At 38.4% G+C, this 8,296-nt stretch overlaps 1 pseudogene; it reads right to left on the bottom strand.

Moving 5' to 3' along the window:
- Positions 1-3,310: 3,310 nt before the first annotated feature.
- LOC133232999 (large ribosomal subunit protein uL30-like) lies at positions 3,311-6,908 on the bottom strand (annotated as a pseudogene).
- Between the last annotated feature and the right edge of the window lie 1,388 nt (positions 6,909-8,296).

The raw sequence follows: 8,296 nt of genomic DNA, 5'->3' as shown, positions 1-8,296 counted from the left end.
TAGAACTGGACATGGAACAACAGACTGGTTCCAAATAGGAAAAGGAGTATGTCAAGGCTGTATATTGTCACCCTCCTTATTTAACTTCTATGCAGAGTGCATCATGAGAAACGTTGGACTGGAAGAAGCACAAGTTGGAATCAAGACTGCCGGGAGAAATATCAATAACCTCAGATATGCAGATGATACTACCCTTCTGGCAGAAAGTGAAGAGGCACTAAAAAGCCTCTTGATGAAAGTGAAAGTGGAGAGTGAAAAAGTTGGCTTAAAGCTCAACTTTCAGAAAATGAAGATCATGGCATCTGGTCCCATCACTTCATGGGAAATAGATGGGGAAACGGTGGAAACAGTGTTAGACTTTATTTTTGGGGGCTCCAAAATCAGTGCAGATGGTGATTGCAGCCATGAAGTTAAAAGACTCTTACTCCTTGGAAGGAAATTTATGACCAACCTAGATAGCATATTCAAAAGCAGAGACATTAGTTTGCCAACAAAGGTCCATCTAGTCAAGGCTATGGTTTTTCCAGTGGTCATGTATGGATGTGAGAGTTGGACTGTGAAGAAAGCTGAGTGCCGAAGAGTTGATGCTTTTGAACTGTGGCGTTGGAGAAGACTCTTGAGAGTCCCTTGGACTGCAAGGAGATCCAGCCAGTCCATTCTAAAAGAGATCAGTCCTGGGTGGTCTTTGGAAGGACTGATGCTAAAGCTGAAACTCCAGTACTCTGGCCACCTAATGCGAAGAGTTGACTGATTGGAAAAGACCCTGATGTTGGGAAGGATTAGGGGAGGGAGGAGAAGGGGATGACAGAGGATAAGACGGCTCATTGGTATCACCGACTCGATGGACATGAATTTGAGTAAACTCCAGGAATTGGTGATGGATGGGGATTCCTGGCATGCTGCGATTCATTGGGTTGCAAAGAGTCAGACATGACTAAGTGACTGAACTGAACTGACTGATTGTATCTACATAGGTGTGTGTGTGTGTATATATATGTGTGTGTATATATATATATATAAAGTGTTTCAGAAATCTGATATATATCCTGGTATAGCTATTATTCTCTTCTAACTACTATCTTAAAGTATGTTACCTTAAAAAATGTTGTACTTCAGATAAATAACCCAATTCCTTTGTCAGTTGCATTATATTTAACTCTCATCAGATCTTTAACCTTTACTATTCTCAAGTATTTTATCATTTATAGACAGTTATTGTTTTACCTATGACTTCCCTGGTGGCTCAGTGTTAAAGAACCCTCCTGTCAATACAGAAGACATGAGCTTGAAGATCCCCTGGAGAAGGAAATGGAAACCCACTCCAGTATTCTTGCCTGAGAAATCCTATGGACAGAGGAGACTGGTTGGCTATGGTCCATGGGGTCGGTCCATGGGGTCCCTAAGTGTCAGACATAACTTAACAACTAGACAACAGCACTATTGTTTTTCTCTGATGCTTTGCAAAAATGTTCCTAGAGAAATGCTTCATCTTCAAGGAGATTCATGGAAATGACCCTGGTAAGTATACACTAACATGCAGGTTTATGATAACTAAGATCATAATACTGAACTAGGTAAATTTTTTAAAACTTTAATGGAAAACTCATTGATCCCTAAAGTTGTTAACCCAAGATCAAGATTGACAAGAATTATTAGTCCTTCTAATTACAAGAGACTAAAGATGATTATGGCTTCCCTGGTGGCTCAGAGGTTAAAGTGTCTGCCTCCAATGTGGGAGACCCAGGTTTGATCCCTGGGTTGGGAAGATCCTTGGAGAAGGAAGTGGCAACCCACTCCAGTATTATTGCCTGGAGAATCCCATGGTTGGAGGAGCCTGATAGGCTCCAGTCCATGGGGTAACAAAGAGTCAGATATGAATGAGTGAGATTATAATTTTTATGACTTCTTATACATATTTTCTGCTGTTTTATTTTTCTAGATTTAAGAAACTTTTTCTTCTAAGAATCTGTGACTTACAGCAATTCAATAAAATGTATATTTTTTTGTAAACAAAGATGAGACATTTATCTGTCTTTTCCCTAGCTGATCCCTCCAAAAATTGAAAACTGTCATTAAATATTCTTATTTTTATAACAATATATGTATTTGCATAAATTTAATAAGAATCTGTTCTCCTTGTGACAGAAAGCAATTGGAAATATTGGTTATATCACCAAGGCTTTGACTGAATTTTATATTCAAGAATGACAGACATAAACTCAGACAGCTTTTAGAAATGGCCAAGATTCCAGTAAAATAATCTTAAAAAGAACTTATATGATCAATCACTATTCTTGCTGCACTTATGTAAATAATCAGGCCAAGTTTAATACAGACAAATTCATTTTACTGTGATTATCTTTGATAAAAGGGGGAATAATTACGGAGAAAGAAATTATGTCTACACCTATATAGGTATTAGATTCTTGTTTTAGTAATTGAAACTGCAGTACTTTGGCCACCTGATGCAGAAGAACTGGCTCATTAGAAAAGACCCTGGTGCTGGGAAAGATTGAAGGCAGGAGGAGAAGGGGACGACAGAGGACAGGGTGGTTGGATGACATCACCGACGTGATGGACATGAGTTTGAGTAGGCTCCAGGAGTTGATTACGGGCAAGGAAGCCTGGCGTGCTGCAGTCCATGCGGTCGCAGAGTCAGACATGACTGAGAGACTGAATTGCACTGAACTGAATTTTCTTCAAGGTTTTATTATATGCTGTAAGCTGGACTGAATTCTAAACTCTTTTAATTTCTCCAAATATCTGACTACCAATCTCTAAACTAACATTTCCATTTTTCTTCTACTCATCTGACTTGAAATCAGTAAGAACAAAGATTACCCTTAAATCTTCTTAGAAAGGATCATGCCAGGTTCTCCTCACTGTCCAGATGGCAGTCAGACTTCAGAGACTCCAGCCTTAAGTGCACATCTCACAGTAAAGAAGAGTCCATCTGACACCTAGTTCTATACAAGCCATGGAAATGTCTGAATCCAATTAACCAGAAATTGAAGCAGATGTCAGCTGAGGGAGACAGCTTCTTAAGATGATTGGAACAGACCTGTGTATCTTTTTCCTTAACCTCTTCTTTTTCTTGGAGAAACAATGCTCGTATCCACATTCCCAACCTATTGTAAAAGTGGGAAACTTACCTATTTGTTGGGTTTGCCAGCAGAAATGTCTATCTGTTCATTTCAATGGTGACTCTTCAGTCCATACTGTAACAATTCTTTTCACTTGTCACAAGAGCTACTGCTAATTTCACTTGTTGTCTCCTTGACAGCAGCTATAGAGTAAGACTTGAAGCATCTCATTGGTCCATGGCCACCTTCAATGAGAACTTCCAGAAGGCATACATGACTCTAAGTTTGCTTCCATATGGAAAGTCCTCCTCCTTTGGGTTGGAAAAAAGTGCTAATGAATGCTTGATCAGAAATTTCTCTCTGACATTAGCAGAGCTGGCTGGTTCCACAGCCAAGGCAATAGCAACCAAGTGGTGATCATTTGACTCATTGGCTAAAGTATTGGCTTGACCAAGATGTTTGTTCAGGTAACTAACATCTTACAGAAAAATTTGAATGAAAATTTTTGCCAAACTAATAATTTGGGACAATCACATAGTCCTCAGTTATCTACTTGTTGAACAAAGAGGCACATATGAAATAACAAATACCACCTTCTGCACAAGGATAAATACCACTGGAGAGATTTAAAACTCAATTACACAAAATCAGGAACCAAGCCCATTGGTTACAACAAATTTTACCTGATGACATCTGATCTTTTCACCTATTTAGCTGGTCACTCTCAGATTTGAGTTCCTATTTAAAAATCATCATATAAACTGAACTTGTCATATTGCTTTTAACTCTGTTTTGTGTAACCATTTTTAACTTTTGTTCCTTTTGCCCTTAAAATTTTTTATTTATTATTATTATTATTTTACTTTACAATATTGTATTGGCTTTGCCATACATCAACATGCATCTGCCACGGGTGTACACGTGTTCCCATTCCTGACCCCCTCTCCCTCTTCCCTCCCCATACCATCCCTCTGGGTCATCCCAGTGCACCAGCCCTAAGCTTCCTGTATCCTGCATCGAACCTGGACTGGCGATTCATTTCTTGTATGATATTATACATGTTTTAATGCCATTCTCCCAAATCATCCCCAGCTCCCTCTCCCACAGAGTCCAAAAGACTGTTCTATACATCTGTGTCTCTTTTGCTGTCTCGCATACAGGTTGTCGTTACCATCTTTCTAAATTCCATATATATGTGTTAGTATACTGTACTGGTGCTTTTCTTCCTGGCTTACTTCACTCTGTATAATAGGCTCCAGTTTCCTCCACCTTAAATTTTTATAAAAAGGATGAACCTAACAGGGTGATGTTGGCTCAGCACTTTGCGATATCTCCAGTGCTTATGATCTTGATAAGGTATAGACTTTAGATGAGAAATACCTGAACTTAATAATGCTATAAAATTTGTTCTTATGTGCAAAGATGAGTAAGACTGTTCTAGCAACTAGTAGAGGGCCATCACATTGTGTGCACTTGATACTTGCTTTGGGATTAAGTTGCTGTTCAAAACAGTAACTAGAAAACAAGATATTTAATTTTTTCAGTTATAAAATACTTCTCAGTTTAGGAGCAAATGGTAAAAATATCTTCATTTTTACATTTATTCTATGTTTCTCAGAGAATAAAGGAGAAAACTTTAATAGGAAAAATAATTCAAATGCACTGTTTTTCAAATTTACATGTACTGCATTCTTTCCCTCAGACTTAGTTATTTGGATGGTTTTTATGGATAATGCAAGAAGTAATGCCATATTAAATAACAGTTTAAAGTTAGGCTTTTTGAGACACAACCAGCCACTGAAATACTTATAAGCCATATATGGGTAGTGAATGGATTACCCAATACTCCAAAACACTTTCAGAGGAGACTGGGAAGCTGGAAAGATGACTTTGAATATGTTCTCTGACAAGTTGTCTCTGAGCTGAAATAGGACAGTTTACTGCTTACATGCAAAGCAACTTAAGAAGCAAACAGAACAGAGGCATCATCTTCTATAAAGAAAGAAGACAATTTATTTCCTGAAAAATAAGCAGAGGGACAAACTACCAGACTACTGCCAGGCATTTTGCAATTCAGAGAATGGCTGTAGTTGGTTTATAATGAGTTTTTCAGGGAAGCAGTGTGGAGCTACCCTCTGGAACTTTGCAATATTAGTCTAGCCCTCAAACAGCTTTAAAAATGATAAATCTTTGTCCCTGAAATAGCATCTTTTATGTTTAATTTATTTTCTTTAGCTTGAACAAAGCCTCCCTATTTATTTTTCGTGGCCCCAGGGGTTAACAATTTATTTTCTTCAGGCTCAAGAAGGTCGCTTTCATTTATTTTCCACAGATCAAGGAGGAAACTTCTAGATGTTTCTAGATCAAGTGGTAGCACTGCCCATATAAGCTAAGGGATAGAGCAAGTATGTAAGTTTATTCCTCTGTCCTTGTTATGCATTTTTCTGCATCTGACAGCACACATCAGGTTTAATTGTGTGTAGTGATGTAGGAAGCTGCAGTTACAGATTCCTGTGACAATGTAATAAATTGCCGTTTGTTTTGAAGACTCCATAGTGGTGAGTTAGACCCAGCTGGTGCTGTCACATGAAAGTTGATTTGTGAACCTCTTCCTAACACTGGTGATATTTTGCTGGTAGCTTGAAATTGACCACAGTGGAGGCATTTGTACCAAAGAAATTGGCAAATGTCACAAATCAGGTCTTTTGCTTCTTTTTTTCTCAATTTGAAAGCAGTCACTGTTTATCAACTGACTGTATTACAAAAATAATCATGGTAGATACCTTAGTTGGTAGGTACACTTCAACCTGTTGATCTAGTCTTCCCTGTTGCCAGCATCTCCACCTCTATAAAATGCATGGTCTTTTTCTTCATTCCACCTCATGAAGAAGGTAATTTGAAGGGCCACAGATAGTTGTTTGCTTTTTTAAAATGTTTTCCAACAGTATAGATCTCATGAGTCAAACCCTCCATGTAGATGATGCTATATTAGTCAATAGAACGAGCAATCAAGACATTATTCTTCAGGGCAATTTGCTTCTTGTTGATTTTGCCACAACCATGCTTGTAGACCAGTTGGTTTGCAGACTTCAGATTTGGTAACATTATTGCTGTTGTTCAGCTGCTAAGTCCTGTCTGACTCTTTGTGATCCCATGGACTGCAGCACGCCAGTCTTCCCTGTCCTTCACTATCTCCCAGGGCTTGCTCAAACTCATGTCCATTGAGTTGGTGATGCCATCCAACCATCTCATCCTCTGTCATCCCCTTCTCCTCCCACCTTCAATCTTTCCCAGGATCAGAGTCTTTTCCAATGAGTCAGCTCTTTTCATCAGGTGACCAAAGTACTGGAGCTTCAATTTCAGCATCAGTCCTTCCCATGAATATTCAGGGTTGATTCAGGTTACCTGTATGGTTCCATAATTCTCAGTATGTTAACTGAAACCTTGCTGAGCTTCGCAAAGGAATCATTGAAGATCTGACAGAGGCAAAGAAGCTGCAACACCTTTCAAACATTTGGGTTCACACCAACTGATACCTCTGATCTTGATGACAAATGCCAATTTGGGTTCAGTGGGTACATACAAGTTGCTGGCTTTTCATGCTATCCTAACCATTCAAATTTCATTTCTGTACATCTCCCTGTATTCCTTGTGGTGGTGTTTAGCTTTTTCAGAGAGAAGCTTCCTCTTTGCCTTTCGAAGCATTTTCTGGGCACAAACTTCTTTCTCAGGCACTTGATCTTAAGCTCCACCAAATTCTTTAGCTTTATCTTGAGGGTTTCTGGCATAGCATGAAGCTTCTTTTTCTTCTCTTCTGCACCTTTCCTGGTTGCAACCCAGAAAGGGGGGTATTTTGCTTCTTTAGAGAGCTAGTATTAAACATGTTCCAACACACTTACTCTAAGTGTGTGTGTATCTGTGTATGTATCAAATGTAATTGAACAACTTTACTGTTTCTGTATGTAGAAAGATTAAAGTCATAACTGCATGGAGATTTTGTTTTTTCATTCAGTTAGTTTTTCAGAAGTCTTCATGTGAAACTGATACTCCTCCCTTGGGTCTTTAACTAGTCAACTTTTTATTTGTTTTTAGTTTCTACAACTTAAAGAACTTTTGAATATTAGGCATTAAAAATCCATATTTCTTTAGCACAGTCTCTCCAAACATCCATTCAATATGGAATCCCTGTGTGTGCATGCTAAGTCACTTCAGTCATGTCTGACTCTTTATGACCCTATGGACTGTAGCCCGCCAGGCTCCTCTCTCCCTGGGATTCTCTAGGCAAGAACACTGGAGTGGGTTGCCATGCCCTCCTCCAGGGGATCTTCCTGACCCAGGGATCTAACCCATGTCTCTATGTCTCCTGCATTGTCAGGCAGGTTCTTTACCACTAGGACTACTTGGGAAGCCCTATAGAGTTCCCAAATTAATCTATTTTCTTATTCTCTGTCTCCTATCTTCTCTTCATAGTAGCCACTCTTTAACTTTCACTGCAGACTCAGACAGAAATATAAGACCCTCTGAGACTGACAAACAGTATTTGTATTTTTGGCTAAAACATAGTAGTTTAAGGCATATTCCTTGGGGAAAAATGAAAATAAATGACGAATGTCCAAACATTAATGTTTGCCTTGAAAATATATCTAGAATCCCAACTAGCACATTTAGAAGCGAGAGATCAAGCTTGGTAAACCACTTACAACCATGCCACATGAGAGAAAGTTGAATGAAAGAAAATACTAATTCAGATGATGTTGTAGATACCAACCCAAAGTCCTTCCAACCACAAAATGCTAGATATGAGACACTCGTCCAAAAATTGTATAGTCTATGCTCAGAACTGGAAACAATAGTTGGGAATTTTATCTATATTTTCTAAACAGAAATTTTGACATTATCTAATTGTTGCCAAATATTAGCAAAGAAAAAATTACTTAAAAATAAAGCCATCTTCTCAATATTGTTAAATTGAGTGGGAATGGATTCTGATATAAAAAGTAAATGTGACCCAATGTTGATAAGAGTTTTGGTGGATGGATATCTTCATTTACAGTTGGTGAAAGATGAAATTGAGAAATATTTTGGTAATACATCCCCAAATCTTGAATATCAGTAAACTTTCAGACTTTTTTCTATGAATTTTAAGCTGTATGTGTATGTGCTAGGGGGAGCTGACATGCAAGAAGATTTAGAGATAAGGTATTGATAAAGCA

This window comes from Bos javanicus, chromosome 19 (assembly GCF_032452875.1).
Source record: "Bos javanicus breed banteng chromosome 19, ARS-OSU_banteng_1.0, whole genome shotgun sequence".
Lineage (NCBI taxonomy): Eukaryota > Metazoa > Chordata > Mammalia > Artiodactyla > Bovidae > Bos > Bos javanicus.
This window is presented reverse-complemented; position numbering and strand designations above follow the sequence as displayed.